The sequence below is a fragment of the Carcharodon carcharias genome, chromosome 24 (genome assembly GCF_017639515.1).
Source record: "Carcharodon carcharias isolate sCarCar2 chromosome 24, sCarCar2.pri, whole genome shotgun sequence".
In the NCBI taxonomy this organism is placed as follows: Eukaryota; Metazoa; Chordata; class Chondrichthyes; order Lamniformes; family Lamnidae; genus Carcharodon; species Carcharodon carcharias.
Window position 1 is genome coordinate 19,630,628 of NC_054490.1, and position 20,313 is coordinate 19,650,940.

General features: G+C 44.5%; 4 non-coding genes across 4 annotated transcripts; all 4 read left to right on the forward strand.

Moving 5' to 3' along the window:
- Nucleotides 1-684: 684 nt before the first annotated feature.
- On the forward strand, nt 685-757 carry trnak-uuu. The gene has a single exon. It is a non-coding gene; the product is annotated as a tRNA-Lys (tRNA).
- An 8,934-nt stretch (nt 758-9,691) lies between these two features.
- Nucleotides 9,692-9,764, forward strand: trnak-uuu. The gene has a single exon. It is a non-coding gene; the product is annotated as a tRNA-Lys (tRNA).
- A 4,405-nt stretch (nt 9,765-14,169) lies between these two features.
- trnak-uuu lies at nt 14,170-14,243 on the forward strand. The gene has a single exon. It is a non-coding gene; the product is annotated as a tRNA-Lys (tRNA).
- A 4,436-nt stretch (nt 14,244-18,679) lies between these two features.
- trnak-uuu lies at nt 18,680-18,752 on the forward strand. The gene has a single exon. It is a non-coding gene; the product is annotated as a tRNA-Lys (tRNA).
- The last annotated feature ends 1,561 nt before the right edge of the window (nt 18,753-20,313 follow it).

Below are 20,313 nucleotides of genomic sequence, written 5' to 3' on the forward strand. Positions count from 1 at the left end.
GCAATGCAGATTTCTCACCCTCCCCCCGTCGGAAGGTCGAGCAGGAAGTGATGCAATCCGATTGTGATTGCTGTTCCTCGGAAGTATTGGTTAGATGGCAACAAGCGAACATGTGTATATAAAATTCCGGTTGCTACCCCGGAGAGCACACCCGGCAGAGCATCAGCCGTTTAAGATGAGGTCTCAGGGTCTGATTTCCTGTTCGCCGCCTTTTTAAAAAAAATTCTCGATTCTCATGTGAATCATCCACTTCAGTGACACATCAACAACCTACGATGAGTGGATTTTGTGATTGTGTTTCGTCCGGTACAGGAATTTTATTGGACTTTCATTCAGGAAGGTTTTTATCCGGTCGGATCGTCTCATATTGTGCACGTGTTTGAAATAACCTAAATGTAGCTGTTGGATGAATATTATATATTTTTTCCTTTCAATCAGGCATCACGCCAAATTTACAAAGTAAAGTGGGAGACGTTTTATGGGCACGGGCCTGACTTTGGGGTGAAGTGGACGGGTTAGGATTTGTGAAGAGCAATTGTGATTGAATTTAGCGATGGTATTGAGAGTGGGTGCGTGAGGGAAATCCGCTGAACACAGTGGATGGCCGCAGGAAAAGAACAGAATCTGAAGGATGCAATGTTCGCTGTCAGCCATTAAAGGCCGGTGTGCGGCTTTGCGCCAAGAGCCCGGATAGCTCAGGCGGTAGAGCATCAGACTTTTAATCTGAGGGTCCAGGGTTCAAGTTCCTGCTCGGGCGATGAAGTTTAACAGCTACTTATCGGTTTTGATGTAAATCGCAGAAATCATGAGCAATTCCTGCTCGTGGTTATACGACATTTCCAAAATTTGTGATATGCTGATTCTATTTGACGTGCAAAGTATTTTCTGATGGCAGTGTTTTCGCTTGTATTGAATGGTACTTTCGAAGGTATCTTTGGAGCACTCTTCCTCAGAAGGCGGTGGATATTGGTGGCGTTTTTGGAAACTACTGATTCAGCGAGGTATCATGGATTTAAAGGTCCCTTTTTTCTTTGAAAATAAAAATATTTAAAATGCAGGCATTTCTCCAAGGGGAGCCAACATATGTTATAGATTCACTGGTGGTGATTTTGTGGGGCATGTGACATACAGTTTTGACCATTTCAAAGTTGTGGATGCGACAATATGGAGAGAGAATGAGGAGTGCATTGGATTTGTCAAGACTAGAGGGAACAAGATTATTGTTCAGGGCTCCAGGAGCAGATGAGTTGAAGCCGACGTTGTGTTGGGCTATAGAAATTTGTGGTGGTAGAAATAGGTAATTTTAGTGGTGACGCAGATACATAGTTAGAAGCTCATCTTTGGGTCAAATATGAAATCAAGTATGTGAACAGTCTGGTTCAAGGTCGCAAGGTTTTCACACTGATTAGGATGGAGTCAGAAGCTGGGATAGGGGAGCTTGTAGCAGAGACCAAAGAACGGAAGGAAATATCTTTTCATTCAGCGCTGGATATTTGATAAGCAGTTTGATAAAGTGGCAATGGATGTGTGGTGGAAGGAGATCTGAGCGGGAGCAGTGTATCATCAACGTACATGTGAAAAAAATATAATGTCACTGTGGGTCAGCACCTCAATGAGAAATACGAATGAGTCAGGGAGGGGACCCCGAGGGAATCCAGTGGTGCTATTGTGGAAATTGGATGAGAAATGATTGCTTGTGATAGCCTGGATCTGTTCAGATTGGTAAGTAGGAAACCATGCTGACTACGCAATACTTCTTTCCTCATATTTCGATGGTTTTCTACCTTCTTCCTTAGTAAACGTTCCATTATTTCTCACAGCACAGTTGTTAACTGACTGGTCTTTAATTCTCTGGGCATATTCTGTCCACCATCATAACTGTTGGGATTGTATTATTTATTTATCAATCCTCTTTCGCAACAATTTTCTCTAACAAATTATTAGATATAAATATCCATCCCTATTCTGTAACATGTCCAGATTATTTTTAAATTGGTGGATGAACACATGCTGATCTATCAACTCAAAGACTCGGCAAACATCACACGCTGTTTGCCATTAGCAAGAGCAGACTTGTGCTGAACCATTACCTGCACCCTCATGGCCCGGCACGTCCCCCATTCTACCATTGTCACCAAGCCGAGGGATCAACCCTCGTTCAATGAAGAGTGCACGGGGGAATGCCAGGAGCAGTCGCAGGCAGTTCTAAAAAGGAGGTGTCAACCTTGTAAACCTGGAACCCAGGAATACTTGCCTGTCAATCAGCATTAGCAGCGAGTGTTGGCAGAGCTCAGTCATTCCACAACCAACGGAACAGATCTAAGCACTGCAGCCATGTCACATCCAGTGGTGAATTGTGATGGACAATTACACAACTCCCCAGAGGTAGTAGATTCACAAGTACCACATTCTGAATGCTGGAAGAGCCTTGTAAATCCAATGATACGGCTGCACAATTCGCAACAATCATCAGCCAGAATTGCAGAGTGGATGATCTATCTTGGCCTCCTCCAGAGGCCTCCAGAATCACAGAGGCCAGTCTTAAAGCAATTCGATATATTCCACGTGATAGATTGGAATGGCTGAAGGTATTGGATAGTGCAAAGGCTGGGGTCACTGACAACATTCCGACAAAAGACTTCGGCTCTTGAACTTGCAACACCCCTGGCCACGTCATTCCAGTGCAGCTACAGTTCTGGCATCCGCGGATATTGGCCGAATGTTTCCATTCGACAAACATCAGGGCATGTCCAACTGAATCAATGAATGCCCCATCAGCCTTCTTTCGATCATGTGCAAAGGGATGGAAAGGGTCATCAACAGCAGTATCAAGCGACACTTGCTTAGCAATACGCTGCTCACTGATGCCCAGTTTGGGTTCCGCCAATGTGACTCAGGTTCTGACCTCATTGCAGCCTTCATTCAAATATGGACAAAGTGCGGGACTCCAAATGTGAGGTGAGAGTGATGGCCGTTGACATCAAGGCCGCTTTTGGCCGAGTGTGACATCATAGAGGCCAAGCAAAACTGGAGTCAATGGGAATCAGGGTTACTATCCATCAGTTGGACCAATACCCAGCACAAAGGATGATGGTTGTGATAGTCGGTGGCAAATCATCTCAGTTCCAGGACATCACTGTAGGACTTCCTCAGGGCAGCATCCTGAGCTGAAAAATCATTTACTTTCCTTCCATCATAGCGTCAGAAGTGGAGATTTTCGCTGATTATTGCACAGTTTGCAGCACCTTTCACGCAGGTACTGAAGCAGTCCATTATAAAATGCAGCAAGACCTAGACAATATCCAGACTTGGGCTGACAACTGGCAAGTAACATGTGCACCACACAAGTGTCAGGCAATGACCATCTCCAACAGGAGAGAATCTAAGCAACTCTACTTGACATTCAATGGCATTACCATCGCTGAATACCACAACTATCAACATCCTGGGGGTTACCATTGATCTGATACTGAACTGTTCGAGCCACATAAACATTGTTATTACAAGGCTTAGATCCCTGCAGCGAGCAATTCACCTCTGACTCCCGACAACCTGTCCACCATCCACGAGATCCAAGTCATGAGTGCGATGGAATGTCTCCACTTGCGTGGATAAGTGAAGGTCCGACAGCACTTAAGAAACTTGATGCTGTCCAGTTTGAAACAGCCCGCTTGAATGGCACCAGATCCACAAACATTCACTCCCCACCACAGACGCCGGGTAGTAGCATTGCATCCCATCAACACGATGCACTGCAGCAATTCACCAAGGCTCCTTTGAGTGCACCTTCCAATCCCACGACCAATATCATCTAGAAGAACAAGGGTAGAAGATAGATGGGAACATCAAGACGTGGAGGTTCCCCTCCAAGTCTTTCAGCATCCTGACTTGGAAATATATCTGCCCTTCCCTCATATCACTGGGTCAAATTCCTGGAAATCCCTCCTTAACAGCAGTGTGGGCGTACGTACACCACATGGGCTGCAGCAGTCTAATAACGCAGCTCACCAGCACCTTCCCAAGGGCAATTAGGAATGCACAATCATTGCTGGCCCGCTAGTGAAACCCACATTCTGTGATTAATTAAATAATCAATTTATTTAATACCCCTGCCACCGGTCTACGGTTACTTTGGCTATTATCCTTTCTATTCCATCGGGCTCCCATTCCGAATTCTTCCCTCTATTTCAAATACATGCCTGTAAAATATTGTAATGTATTTTTTGCTGTTCCTAGCTTACTTCATCTGAAGATAAAAGCAAAATACTGCTGATGCTGGAAATCTGAACCAATAACAGAAAATGCTGGAAAAACTCAGCAGGTCTCACAGCATCTGTGGAGAGAGAAACAGAGTTAACGTTTCGGGTCCTTATGAATCTTCTTCAGAGCTTCAGTGTTATTTAATCTCAAATTCCTCTGCTTTTCCGCTTTGCTGCAGCTCGTGCCGTAAAGAAACGGGCGTCCCTACAGTAGCCCGCTGCTTGAGGCCCGAGGACCCCGCTGCACTGCAGATTTCTCACCCGCCCCCCGTCGGAAGGTGATGCAATCCGACTGTGATTGCCGTTCCTCGGAAGTGTTGGTTAGATGGCAACCAGCGAACATGCGTTCTGTAAAATTCCAGATGCTACCACGGCGAGCGCACTCGGCAGAGCATCAGCCATTTAAGCAGAGGTTTCTGGGTCTAATATCCTGTTCGCCGCCTTATTTTTTAAATTCTCTTTTCTCATGTGAATCATCCACTTCAGTGACACATCAACAAACCACGATGAATGGATTTTGTTTCGTCCGGTTCAGTAATTTTATTGTACATCCATTCAGGAGGGTTTTTATCCGGTCGGCTCCTTGCATATTGTGCACATGTTAGAATTAATCTAAATGTAGCTGTTGGATGAAAGTTATATATTTTTTTCTTTCAATCAGGCAGCACCCCAAATTTACAAGGAAAAGTGGGAGACATTTTATGGGCACGTGCCGGACTTTGGGGTGAAGTGGACGGGTTAGGATTTGTGAAGAGCAATTGTGATTGAGTTTAGCGATGGTATTGAAAATGGGTGCGTGAGTGAAATCCGCTGAACACAGTTGATGGCCGCAGGAAAAGTGCAGAATCTGAAGGATGCAATGTTCGCTGTCAGCCGGTAAAGGTCGCAGTGCAGCACCGGAAACGGATCCCGGATAGCTCAGTCGGTAGAACATCAGACTTTTAATCCGAGCGTCCAGGGTTCAAGTCGCTGTTCAAGCGGTGAACTCTCACTGCTACTTATCGATTCTGATGTAAACCGCAGAAATCATGAGAAATTCTCACGTGCTTTTACGATATTCCCAAAATTTGTGGTTTGCTGATTCTATTTAACGTGCAAAGTATTTTCTGATGGCAGTGTTTTCACTTGTATTGAATGGTACGTTCGAAATTATCTTTGGAGTTCTCTTCTTCAGAATGCAGTGGATTAACGTGGCGTTTTTGTATAACTACTGATTTAGCGAGGTACGGTGGATTTAAAGGTCCCTTTTATCTTTGAAAATAAAAACATTTAAAATGCAGGCATTTCTCCAAGGGGAGCCAACAAATGTTATAGATTCACTGGCGGTCATTTTGTGGGACATGGGACGTACAGCTTTGACCATTGCAAAGTTATGGAGGCGACAATATGGAGAGATAGTGAGGAGTACATTGGGACTGTGAAGTCTAGAGGGAACAAGATTTTTGCTCAGGGCTTCAGGAGCAGATGAGTTGAAGCCGATGCGGTGTTGGGCAAAGGAAATTGGTGGAGGTGGAAATAGGCGATTTTAGTGGTAACAAAGATACATAGTCAGAAGCTCATCTTTCCGTCAAATATGAAATCAAGTATGCGAACAGTCTGGTTCAAGGTCGCACAGTTTTCATACTGCGTAGGATGGAGTCAGAAGCTGGGATAGGGGAGCTTGTAGCAGAGACCAAAGAAAAGAAGGAAATATTTTTTTCATTCAGCGCTGGATATTGGATAAGCAGTTTGATAAAGTGGCAATGGTTGTGGTGCGGAAAGAGATCTGAGGGGGAGCAGTGTATCATCAATGTACATGTGAAAAAACTATAATGTCACTGTGGGTCAGCACCTCAATGAGAAATACGAATGAGTCAGGGAGGGGACCCCGATGGAACGCAGAGGTGCTAGTGTGGAAATTGAATGAGAAATCATTGCTTGTGATACCCTGGATCTGTTTAGATTGGGAAGTAGGGAACCATGCTGACTACTCAATATTTCTTTCCTCATATTTCGCTGGTTTTCTATCTTCTTCCTAAGTAAACATTTCATTATTTCTCGCAGCACTGTTGTTAACTGACTGGTCTTTAATTCTCTGGGCATATTCTGTCCACCATCATAAGTCTGGGAATTGTATTGTTTATTCACCAATCCTCTTTCGCAACATATTTTTTCTAACAAATTATTAAATATAAGTAGCCATCCCTATTCTGTAACATGTCCAGATTATTTTTAAATAGGTGGATGAAAACATTCTGATCTAGCAACTCAAAGCCTCAGCAAACATTAGGCGCTGTTTGCCACTAGCAAGAGCAGACTTGTGCTGAACCATTACCTGCACCCTCATGGCCCAGCATATTCCCCATTCTACCAATCTCACCAAGCCAAGGGAACAACACTCGTTCAATGTGGAGTGCACGAGGGAATGCTAGGAGCAGTAGCAGGCATATCTAAAAAGGTGTCAACCTTGTAAAGCTGGAACCCAGGACTACTTGAGTGCCAATTAGCATTAGCAGCGAGCCATAGGGAGAGCTCAGTGAATCCACAACCAACGGAACAGATCTAAGCACTGCAGCCATGTCACATCCAGTCGTGAATTGTAATGGACAATTACACAACTCCCCGGAGGAAGTAGCTTCACAAATGCCACATTCTGATTGATGGAAGAGCCTTGCAAATCCGATTATACGGCTGCACAATTACAACAAACATCAGCCAGAATTGCAGAGTGGATGATCCATACTGGCGTTCTCCAGAGGCCCCCAGAATCACAGAGGCCAGTCTTAAAGCAATTCAGTATATTCCACGTGATACATTGAAATGTCTGAAGGCACTGGATAGTGCAAACGCTGGGGTCGCTGACAGTAATCTGGCAACAGACTTCAGCTCTTGAACTTGCAACACCCCTGGCTATGCCGTTCCAGTGCAGCTACAATTCTGGCATCTGTCTGAAATATAGATATTGGCCGAAGTTTGTCCATTGCACAAAAATCAGGACAAGTCCAACAGAAGAAATGACTGCCTCATCAGCCTTCTTTCGATCATGTGTAAAGAAATGGAAGGGGTCATCAACAGTAGTATCAAGTGACACTTGCTTAGCAATACCCTGCTCACTGACGCCCAGTTTGGGTTCCACCAATGTGACTCACGTTCTGACCTCATTGCAGCCTTAATTAAAATATGGAAAAAATGCGAAACTCCACATGTGAGGTGAGAGTGACTGCCATTGACATCAAGACAGCTTTTGGCCAATAGAGTGGCACGATAGAGTCCTAGCAAAACTGAAGTCAATGGGGATCAGTGTTACTAAACATCAGTTGGAGCCATACCCACCAAAAAGTATGATGGTTGTGATACTTGGCAGCAAATAATCTCAGTTCGAGGACATCACTGCAGGACCTCCTCAGGGCAGTATCCTAGGCCCAACAATCAGTTACCTCCCTACCATCATAGGGTCAGAAGTGGGGATTTTTGCTGATTATTGTACAATTTGCAGCACCTTTCACGTATCCTCAGATACTGAAGCAGTCCATTATAAAATGCAGCAAGACCTGGGCAATATCCTGACTTGGGCTGATAAGTGGCAAGTAACATGTTCACCACACAAGTGCCAGGCAATGACCATATTCAACAGGAAAGAATCTAAGCAACTTTACTTGACATTCAATGGCATTACCATCGCTGAGTCTCTCCACTATCAACATGCTGGGGGTTATCGTTGACCTGATACTGAACTGGTCGAGCCACATAAACATTGTGATTACAAGGCTCAGAACCATGCGGCGAGCAAATCACCTCCTGACTCCCGACAACCTGTCCACCATCCACCAGATCCAAGTCATAAGTGTGATGGAATGGTTTTCACTTGCGTGGATGAGTGAAGCTCCGACAGCACTCAAGAAACTTAATGCTATCCAGTTTGAAACAGCATGCTTGATCGGCACCAGATCCACAAACATTCACTCCCCACCACAGACGCCAGTAGTAACACTGGATCCCATCAATAAGATGCACTGCAGGAATTCACCAAGGCTCCTTTGAGAGCACCTTCCAAACCCACGATCAATACCATCTAGAAGGACAAGGGTAGAAGATAGATGGGAACACCACGACGTGGATGTTCTCCTCCAAGTCTCTCAGCATTCTGACTTGGAAACATATCTGGCCTTCGTTCATGTCACTAGGTCCAAATCCTGGAAATCCCTCCCTAACAGCAGTGTGGGTGTACCTACACCACATGGGCTGCAGCTGTTGAAGAAGGCAGCTCACTACCACCTTCCCAAGGGCAATTAGGAATGGGCAATAAATGCTGGCTCAGACATAGAAACCCACATTCTGTAAATTAATAAACAATCCATTTATTTAATACCCCTGTCACCGGTCTATGGTTACTTCGGCTATTATCCTTTCTATCCGATCGTGCTCCCGTTCCCAATGTTTCCCTCTGTTTAAAATACTTGCCTGTCAAATATTTTAATATATATTTTTTTCTGTTCCTAGCTTATTTCATCTGAAGATAAAAGCAACATACTTCGGATGCTGGAAATCTGAAACAAGAACAGAAAATGCTGAAAAATCTCAGCAGGTCTCAGAGCATCTGTGGAGAGAGAAACAGAGTTAACGTTTCGTGTCCTTATGACGCTTCTTCAGAGCTTCAGTGTTATTTAATCTCAAGTTCCTCTTTGCTTTTCCGCTTTACTGCAGCTCATGCCGTAAAGAAACGGGCGTCCCTTCATTTGACCGCTGCTTAAGGCCGGAGGATCCCGCTGCGCTGCAGATTTCACACCCGGCCCCCGTTGGAAGGTCGAGCAAGAAGTGTTGCAATCCGACTGTGATTGCTGTTCCTCGGAAGTGTTGGTGAGTTGGCAACAAGCGAACATGCGTTATGTAAAATTCCGGTTGCTACCACGGGGAGTGCACTTGGCAGAGCATCAGCCGTTTGAGCTGAGGGCCCAGGGTCTAATTCCCTCTTTGCCCGCATTTTAAAAAAAAATTCTCGATTCTCATGTGAATCATCCACTTCAGTGACACATCAACAACCCACGATGAATGCACTTTGTGATTGTGTTTCGTCTGGTTCAGTAATTTTATTGTACATTCATTCAGGAGGGTTTTTATCCGGTCGGCTCCTTGAATATAGCGCACGTGTTTGAAATAACCTAAATGTAGCTGTTGGACGAATATTATATATTTTTTCTTTGAATCAGGCTGTACGCCAAATTTACAAAGTAAAATGGGAGACATTTTCTGGGCACGGGCCAGACTTTGGGGTGAAGTGAACATGTTAGGATTTGTGAAGAGCAATTGTGATTGAATTTAGCGATGGTATTGAGAGTGGGTGCGTGAGGGAAATCCGGTGAACACAGTGGATGGCCGCAGGAAAAGTACAGAATCTGAAGGATGCAATGTTCGCTGTCAACCAGTAAAGGTCGCTGTGCGGCCGTGCGCAAAGAGCCCGGATAGCTCAGTCGGTAGAGCATCAGACTTTTAATCTGAGGGTCCAGGGTTCGAGTCCCTGTTCAGGCGGTGAATTTTATCAGCTACTTATCGATTCTGATGTTAGTCGCTGAAATCATTAGCAATTCCTGCAACTGGTTTCACGATATTTCCAAAGTTTGTGATATGCTGATTCTATTTGACGTGCAAAGTATTTTCTGATGGCAGTGTTTTCGCTTGTATTGAATGGTACTTTCGAAGGTATCTATGGAGCTCTCTTCCTCAGAAGGCGGTGGATATTGGTGGCGTTTTTGGAAACTACTGATTCAGCGAGGTATCATGGATTTAAAGGTCCCTTTTTTCTTTAAAATAAAAGCATTTAAAATGCAAGCATTTCTCCAAGGGGAGCCAACATATGCTGTAGATTCACTGGTGGTGATTTTGTGGGGCATGGGACATACAGCTTTGACCATTTCAAAGTTATGGAGGCGACAATATGGAGAGATAGTGAAGAGTGCATTGGGATTGTCAAGTCTCGAGGGAACAAGATTATTGCACAGGGCTCCAGGAGCAGATGAGTTGAAGCCGATGTGGTGTTGGACAATGGAAATTGGTGGAGGTCGAAATAGGCGATTTTATTAGTGACGCAGATACATAGTCAGAAGTTCATCTTTGGGTCAAATATGAAATCAAGTATGTGAACATTCTTGTTCATGGTCGCACAGTTTTCACACTGAGTAGGATGGAGTCAGAAGCTGGGATAGTGGAGCTTGTAGCAGAGACCAAAGAGAGGAAGGAAATATTTTTCATTCAGCGCTGGATATTGGATAAGCAGTTTGATATAGTGGCAATGGTTGTGTGGCAGAAAGAGTTCTGAGGGGGAGCAGTGTATCATGAATGTACATGTGAAGAAAACATGATGTCACTATGGATCAGCACCTCAATGAGAAATAAGAATGAGTCAGGGAGGGGACTCCGAGGGAATCCTGAGGTGCTAGTTTGGAAATGGGATGAGAAATCATTGCTTGTGAGAGCCTGGAGCTGTTTAGATTGGTAAGCAGGGAACCATGCTGACTACTCTATATTTCTTTCCTCATATTTCGATGGTTTTCCATCTTCTTCCTGAGTAAACATTCCATTATTTCTCGCAGCACTGATGTTAAACTGACTGGTCTCTAATTCTCTGGGCATATTCTGTCCACCTTCATAACTGTAGGAATTGTATTACTTATTTACTAATCTTCTTTCTTAACATGTTTTCTTACATATTATTAAATATATATAGTCATTCCTATTCTGTAACATGTCAGGATTATTTTTAAATAGGTGGATGAATACATCCTGATCTAGCAACTCAAAGACTCGGCAAACATAAGGCGCTGTTTGCCATTAGCAAGAGCAGACTTGTGCTGATCCATTGTCTGCACCCTCATGGCCCGGCATATTCCCCATTCTAGCATTGTCACCAAGCCAAGGGAGCAACCCTCGTTCAATGAAGAGTGCACGGGGAAATGCCAGGAGCAATAGCAGGCATATTTGAAAAGGTGTCAACCTTGTAAAGCTGGAACCCAGGACTACTTGCGTGCTGATTGACATTAACAGAGAGCGATAGGCAGAGCTAAGTGATTCCAAAACCAACGGAACAGACGTAAGCACTGCAGTCATGTGAGATCCAGTCGTGAATTGTGATGGACAAACGCACAACTCCCCAGAGGAAATAGCGTCACGAATGCACCATTCTGAATGATGGAAGAGCCTTGCAAATTCAGTTCGCAACAAACATCAGCCAGAATTGCAGAATGGATGTTCTATATTGGCCTCCTCCAGAGGCCGCCAGAATCACAGAAGCCATTCTTAAAGCAGTTCGATATATTCCACTTGATACATTGAAACGGCTGAAGGCACTGGATAGTACAAAGGCTGGGGTTTCTGACAGCATTCCGGCAACAGACTTCAGCTCTTGAACTTGCAATGCCCCAGGGCACGCATTTCCAGTGCAGCTACAATTCTGGCATCTGTCCAAAATACGGATATTGGCCGAAGTGTGTCCATTCAAGAAAAATCAGGACTAGTCCAACTGAAGCAATGACTGCCTCATCAGCCTTCTTTCGCTCATGTGTAAAGAGATGGAAGGGGTCATCAACAGTAGTATCAAGTGAACTTGCTCAGCAATACCCTGCTCACTGACGCCCAGTTTGGGTTCCGCCAAAGTTACTCAGGTTCTGATCTCATTGCAGCCTTAATTCAAATATGGAAAAAATGCAGAACTCCAAATGTGAGGTGAGAGTGACTGTCGTTGAGATCAAGGCAACTTTTGGCCGTGTGTGGCATCATAGACTCCTAGCAAAACTGGAGTCAATGGGAATCAGGGTTACTATCCATCAGTTGGAGCCATACCAAGCATAAAGAATGATGGCTGTGTTAATTGGTGGGAAATGATCTCAGTTCCAGGACATCATTGCAGGACTTCCTCAGGGCAGTATCCTAGGCAGAACAATCTGTTACCTTCCTACCATCACAGGGTCAGAAGTGGGAATGTTCACTGATTATTGCACAAATTGCAGCACTTTCGCACATGCTCAGATACTGAAGCAGTCCATTATAAAATGCAGCAAGACCTGGGCAATATCCAGACTTGGGCTGACAAGTGGCAAGCAACATTTGGACCACACAAGTGCCAGGCAATGACCATCTCCAACAGGAGAGAAAATAAGCAACTTTACTTGACATTCAATGGCATTGCCATCGCCAAATCCCCCCACTAGCAACGTCTTGGGGGTTACCATTGACCTGATACTGAACTGGTCGAGCCACATAAACATTGTGATTACAAGGCTCGGACCCCTGCGGCGAGCCAATCACCTCCTGACTCCCGACAACCTGTCCACCATCTCCAAGATCCAAGTCATGAGTGCGTTGGAATAGTCTCCATTGCGTGGATGAGTGAAGCTCCAACAGCAATCATGAAACCTGATGCTGTCCAGTTTGAAACAGCCCGCTTGCTCGGCACCAGATCCACAAACATTCACTCCCCACCACAGACACCCAGTAGTTGCACTGGATCCCATCAACAAGATGGACTGCAGGAATTCACCAAGGCTCCTTTGAGAGCACGTTCCAAACCCACGAGCAATACCATCTAGAAGAACAAAGGTAGAAGATAGATGGGAACATCACGAAGTGGAGGTTCCCCTCCAAGTCTCAGCATCCTGACTTGGAAATACATCTGCCCTTCCCTCATGTCACTGGGTCAAAATCCTGGAAATCCCTCCCTACCAGCTGTGTGGGCGTACTTACACCACATGGGCTGCAGTGCTCCAAGAAGGCAGCTCACTACCACCTTCTCAAGGGCAATTAGAAATGGAAAATAAATGCTGGCCTAGCTAGGGAAATCCACATTCTGAGTATATTTAAATAATCCATTTATTTAATACCCCTGTCACGAGTCTACAGTTACTTTGGCTATTATCCTTTCTATCCCATCCTGCTCCCATTCCCGATGCTTCCCTCTATTTAAAATACTTGCCTGTAAAACATTTTAATGCATTCTTTTCTGTTCCTAGCTTATTACATCTGAAGATAAAAGCAAAATACTGCTGATGCTGGAAATCTGAAACAATAACAGAATATGTGGAATAAATCAGCAGGTCTCACAGTATCTGTGGAGAGAGAAACACAGTTAACGTTTCGAGTCCTTATGACGCTTCTTCAGAGCTTCAATGTTATTTAATCTCAAATTACTCTTTTCTTTTCAGCTTTGCTGCAGCTCATGCCGTAAAGAAGGGGTCGTCCCTTCACTTGCCCGCTACTAAAGGCAGGAGGATACGGCTGCACTGCAGATTTCTCACCCTCCACCCGTTGGAAGGTCGAGCAGGAAGTGTTGCAACCCGACTGTGATTGCTGTCCCTCGGAATTGTTGGTTCGATGGCAACCAGCGAACATGCGTACGTAAAATTCTAGATGCTACCCCGGCGACCGCACTCGGCAGAGCATCAGGCTCAGGGTCTAATTTCCTTTCGCCGCCTGATGTTTTACCTTCTCGATTCTCATGTGAATCATCCACTTCAGTGACACATCAGCAGCCCACTGTGAATGGATATTGTGATTGTGTTTCGTCTGGTACAGTAATTTTATTGTACATTCATTCAGGAGAGTTTTTTAACCGGTCGACTCCTTCTATATCGTGCATATGTCAGAATTAACCTAAATGTAGCTGTTGGATGAATATTATATTTTTTTTTCAATCAGGCAGCACCCCAAATTTACAATTCCAAATGGAAGAGCGTTTAATGGGCACGGGCCGGACTTTGGGGTGAAGTGGACGGGTTAGGATTTGTGAAGAGCAATTGTGATTGAATTTAGCGATGGTATTGAGAATGGTTGCGTGAGGGAAATCCGCTGAACACAGTGGATGGCCGCAGGAAATGTACAGAATCTGAAGGATGCAATGTTCGCTGTCAGCCAGTAAAGGTCGCTGTGCGGCGCAATTTTGAAGGCCCCGGATAGCTCAGGCGGTAGAGCGTCAGACTTTTAATCTGAGGGTCCAAGGTTCAAGTCCCTGTTCGAGCGATAAAGTTTAAGTGCTACTTAACAATCCTGATGTAAATCGCAGAAATCATGAGAAATTCCTGCAATTGGTTTTACGATATTTCCAAAATGTGTGATATGCTGATTCTATTTGACGTGCAAAGTATTTTCTGATGGCAGTGTTTTCACTTGTATTGAATGGTACTTTCGAAATTATCTTTGGAGCCCTCTTCCTCAGGTGGCGTTTTTGGAAACTACTGATTTAGCGAGGTACGATGGATTTAAAGGTCCCTTTTTTCTTTGAAAATAAAAACATTTAAAATGCAGGCATTTCTGCAGGTGGAGCCAACATATGTTATAGATTCACTGGCTGTGATTTTGTGGGGCATGGGACATACAGCTTTGACCGTTTCAAAGTTATGGATGCGACAATATGGAGAGATAGTGAGGAGTGCATTGGATTTGTCAAGTCTAGCAGGAACAAGATTATTGCTCAGGGCTCCAGGAGCAGATGACTTGATGCCGATGTGGTGTTGGACAATGGAAATTGGTGGAGGTGGAAATAGGTGATTTTAGTACTGACGCAGATACATAGTCAGAAGCTCATCTTTGGATCAAGTATGAAATCAAGTATGTGAACAATCTGGTTCAAGGTCGCACAGTTTTCACACTGAGTAGGATGGAGTCAGAAGCTGGTATAGGGGAGCTTGTAGCAGAGACCAAAGAAAGGATGGAAATATCTTTTCATTCAGCGCTGGATATTGGATAAGCAGTTTGATAAAGTGGCAATGGTTGTGTGGCAGAAAGAATTCTGAGGGGGAGCAGTGTATCATCAATTTACATGTGAAAAAATATGATGTCACTGTGGGTCAGCACGTCAATGAGAAATAAGAATGATTCAGAGGTGCTAGTGCAGAAATGGTATGAGAAATCATTGCTTGTGATCCCCTCGATCCGTTTAGATTTGTAAGTAGGGAACCATGCTGACTACTCAATATTTCTTTCCTCATTTTTCGATGATTTTCTATCTTCTTCCTTAGTAAACATTCCATTATTTCTCGCAGCACTGATGTTAGCCTGGTGTATAATTCTCTGGGCATATTTTGTGCTCCTTCATAACTGCAGGAATTGCATGATTTATTAACCAATCCTCTTTTGCAACATAATTTTTCGAACAAATTATTAAATATAAATAGCCATCCCTATCTTGTAACATGTCCAGCTTATTTTTAAATAGGTGGATGAATACATCCTGATCTAGCAACTCAAAGTCTCGACAAACATTAGGCACTGTTGGCCATTAGCAAGAGCAGACTTGTGCTGAAACATTATCTGCACCCTCGTGGCCTGGCATATTCCCCATTCTACCAATCTCATCAAGCCAAGAGAACAACCCTCGTTCAATGAAGACTGCACGAGGGAATGCCAGGGGCAGGAGCAGGCATATCTTAAAAGGACGTGTCAACCTTGTAAAGCTGGAACCCAGGACTACTTGTGTGCCAATCAGCATTAGCCGTGAGTGATAGGCAGAGTTCAGTGATTGCACAACTAACAGAACAGATCTAAGCACTGAAGCCATGTGACATCCAGTCGTGAATTGTGATGGACAATTACACATCTCCCCGGAGGATGTAGCTTCACAAATACCCCATTTTGAATCTTGGAAGAGCCTTGCAAATCCAATGATACGGCTGCACAATTACAACAAACCTCAGCCAGAATTCCAGTGTGCATGATACATATTGGCCTCCTCCAGAGGCCCCCAGAATCACAGAGGCCAGTCTTAAAGCAATTCGATATATTCCACGTGATACATTGAAACAGCTGAAGGCACCGGATCATGCAAAGGCTGGGGTCGCTGACAGCATTCCGGCAGCAGGCTTCGTTTCTTGAACTTGCAACGCCCCTGGCAATGCCTTTCCCGTGCAGCTACAATTCTGGCATCTGTCCGAAATATGGATATTGGCCAAAGTGTGTCCATTGGACAAAATTCAGGACAAGTCCAACCCAAGCAATGACTGCCACATGAGCCATCTTTCGGTCAGGTGTAAAGAGATGGAAGGGGTCATCAACAGTAGCAACAATTGACTCTTGCTAAGCAATCCCCTGCTCACTAAAGCCCAGTTTGGGTTCCGCCAATGTGACTCAGGTTCTGACTTCATGGCAGTCTTAATTCAAATATGGAAAAATGCGGAACTCCAAATGTGAGGTGAGAGTGACTGCCGTTGACATCAAGGCAGCTTTTGGCTGAGTGTGGCATCATAGAGTCCTAGCAAAACTGGAGTCAATGGGAATCAGGGTTACTATCCATCATTTGGAGGCATACCAAGCACAAAGGATGATGGTTGTGGTATTGGCGGGAAATCATCTGAGTTCCAGGACATCACTGCAGGACTTCCTCAGGGCAGTATCCTAGGCCCAACAAGCAGTTACCTTCCTTCCATCATAGGGTCAGATGTGGGGATATTCGCTGATTATTGCACAATTTGCAGCACCTTTGACGCATCCTCACGTACTGAAGCACTCCATTATAAAACCTGGGCAATATCCAGAGTCGGGCTGACAAGTGGCAAGTAGCATGTGCACCACAAGTGTGCCAGGCAATGACCAACTCCAACAGGAGAGAATCTAAGCAACTTCACTTGAAATTCAATGGCATTACCATCGCTGAATCCCCCCTCTATCAACATCCTGGGGTTTACCATTGACGTGATACTGAACTGGTCGAGCCACATAAACATTGTGATTACAAGGCTCGGAACCCTGCAGCGAGCAAATCACCTCCTGACTCCTAACAACCTGCCCACCATCCACAAGATCCAAGTCATGAGTGTCATGGAATGTCTCTACTTGCGTGGATGAGTGAAGGAACGACAGCACACAAGAAACTTGATGCTGTCCAGTTTGGAACAGCCTGCTTGATCGGCACCAGATCGACAAACATTCACTCCTCACCACAGACGCCCAGTATTAGCATTGGATCCCATCAACAAGTTTCACTGCAGGAATTCACCAAGGCTCCTTTGAGTGCACCTTCTAAACCCACGACCAATACCATCTAGAAGGACAAGGGTAGAAGATAAATGGGAACACCACGGCGTGGATGTTCCCCTCCAAGTCTCTAAGCATCCTGACTTGGAATTATACCTCCCCTTCCTCACGCCACTGGGTCAAAATCCTGGAAATTCCTCCCTAACAGCAGTATGCGTGTACCTACACCACATGCGCGGCAGCAGCCAAGAAGACAGCTCACTGCCACCTTCCCAAGGGCAACTAGGAATTCGCAATAAATGAGGGCCCAGCCAGAGAAACACTCATTATAGGAATGAATGATTAATCTATTTATTTAATACCCCTGCCACTGGTCTACGGTTACTATGGCTATTATCCTCGCTATTCCATACTGCTCCCATTCCCAATGCTTCCCTGTATTTAAAATACATGCCTGTAAAATATTTTAATGCATTCTTTTCTGTTTTTCTGTTCCTAGCTTATTTCATCTGAAGATAAAAGCAAAATACTGCTGATGCTGGAAATCTGAAACAAAAACATAAAATACTGGACAAACTCAGCAGGTCTCACAGTATCTGTGGAGAGACAGACAGAGTTAACGTTTCGAGTCCTTATGACGCTTCTTCAGAACTTCAGTGTTATTTAATCTGAAATTCCTCTTTGCTTTGCCGCTTGACTGCAGCTCATGCCGAAACGGGCGTCCCTTCACTTGCCCGCTGCTAAAGGCCCGAGGATCCCGCTGCACTGCAGATTTCTTACCGCACCACCCTGCCCCCACCCCCCCACCCCCCACACCCTCCCCCACCGCACCCGTCGGAAGTTCGCGCAGGAAGTGTTGCAATCCGACTGTGATTGCAGTTCATCGGAAATGTTGTTTAGAAGGCAACCGGCGAACATGCGTTATGTAAAATTCCACATGCTACCCCGGCGAGAACACTCGGCAGAGCATCAGTCGTTTAAGATGAGGGCCCAGGGCCTAATTTCCAGTTCGCCGCCTTTTTTTAAAATTCTCGATTCTCATGTGAATCATCCACTTCAGTGACACATCAACAACCCACGATGAATGGATTTTCTGATTGTGTTTCGTCCGGTTCACTAATTTAATTGTACATTCATTCGGGTGGGTTTTTATCCGGGCGGCTCCTTGCATATTGTGCACGTGTTTGAAATAACCTAAATGTAGCGGTTGGACGAATATTATATATTTTTCTTTGAATCAGGCAGCACGCCAAATCTACAAAGTAAAATGAGAGACATTTTCTGGGCACGGGCCCGACTATGGGGTGAAGTGAACAGGTTAGGATTTGTGAAGAGCAATTGTGATTGAATTTAGCGATGTTATTGACAGTGTGTTCGTGAGGGAAATCCGCTGAACACAGTGGATGGCCGCAGGAAAAGGACAGAATCTGAAGGATGCAATGTTCGCTGTCAGCCAGTAAAGCTCGCTGTGCGAAGTTGCTCAAAGAGCCCGGATAGCTCAGTCGGTAGAGCATCAGACTTTTAATCTGAGGGTCCAGGGTTCAAGCCCCTGTCCGGGCGGTAAATGTTAGTAGCTACTTATCGATTCTGATGTTAATCGCAGAAATCATAAACAATTCCTATACTTGATTCTACGATATGTCCAAAATTTATGATATGCGGATTCTATTTGACGTGCAAAGTATTTTCTGATGGCATTGTTTTCGCTTGTATTGAATGTTACTTTCGAAGGTATCTATGGAGCTCTCTTCCTCAGAAGGCGGTGGATATTGGTGGCGTTTTTGGAAACTACTGATTCAGCGAGGTATCATGGATTTAAAGGTCCCTTTTTTCTTAGGAATAAAAACATTTAAAATGCAAGCAATTCCCCAAGGGGAGTCAACATATGTTATAGATTCACTCGTGGTGATTTTGTGGGGCATGGGACATACAGCTTTGACTGTTTCAAAGTTATGGAGGCGACAATATGGAGAGAAAGCGAGGAGCGCATTGGGATTGTCAAGTCTAGAGGGAACAAGATTATTGCTCCGAGCTACAGGGGCAGATGAATTGAATTGAGGTGGTGTTGGGAAATGCAAATTGGTGGAGGTGGAAGTAGGTGATTTTAGTGATGACGCAGGTACATTGTCAGAAGCTCATTTTTGGGTCACATATGAAATCAAGTATGTGAACATTCTGGTTCAAGGTCGCACAGTTTTCACACTGAGTAGGATGGAGTCAGAAGTTGGGATAGGGGAGCTTGTAGCAGGGACCAAAGAAGGAAAGGAAATATATTTTCATTCAGCGCTTGGTATTGGATATGCAGTTTGATAAAGTGGCAATGTTTGTGTGGTGGAAAGAGATCTGAGGGGGAGCAGTGTATCATCAATGTACATGATGAAAAAAAATGTCACTGTGGGTCAGCACCTCAATGAGAAATACGAATGAGTGAGGGAGGGACCCCGAGGGAATCCAGAGGTGCTAGTACAGAAATGGGATGAGAAATCATTGCTTGTGATACCCTGGATCTGTTTAAGTTGGGAAGTAAGGAACCAGGCTGACTACTCAATATTTCTTTCCTCATATTTCGATGGTTTTATATCTTCTTCCTTAGTAAACATTCCATTATTTCTCGCAGCACTGTTGGTAACCTGACTGGTCTATGCATCTCTGGGCATATTCCGTCCAACTTCATAAGTGTACGAATTCTATTATTCATTTACCAATCCCCTTTCTCAACATATTTTGTCGAACAAATTATTAAATAAAAATAGCCATCCTTATTCTGCAACATGTCCAGATTATTTTTAAATAGGTGGATGAATACATCCTGATCTAGCAACTCAAAGACTCGGCAAACATTAGGCGCTGTTTGCCATTAACAAGAGCAGACTTGTGCTGAAACATTATCTGCACTCTCATGGCCTGGCATATTCCCCATTCTACCATTGTCACCAAGCCAAGGGAACAACCCTCGTTCAATGAAGAGTGCACAGGCGAATGCTAGGATCAGTAGCATGCCTTTTCTAAAAAGGAATTTTCAACTTTGTAAAGCTGGAACCCAGGACTACTTGCATGCCAATCAGCACTTTCAGCGAGCAATAGGCAGGGCTAAGTGATTCCACAACCAATGGAACAGATC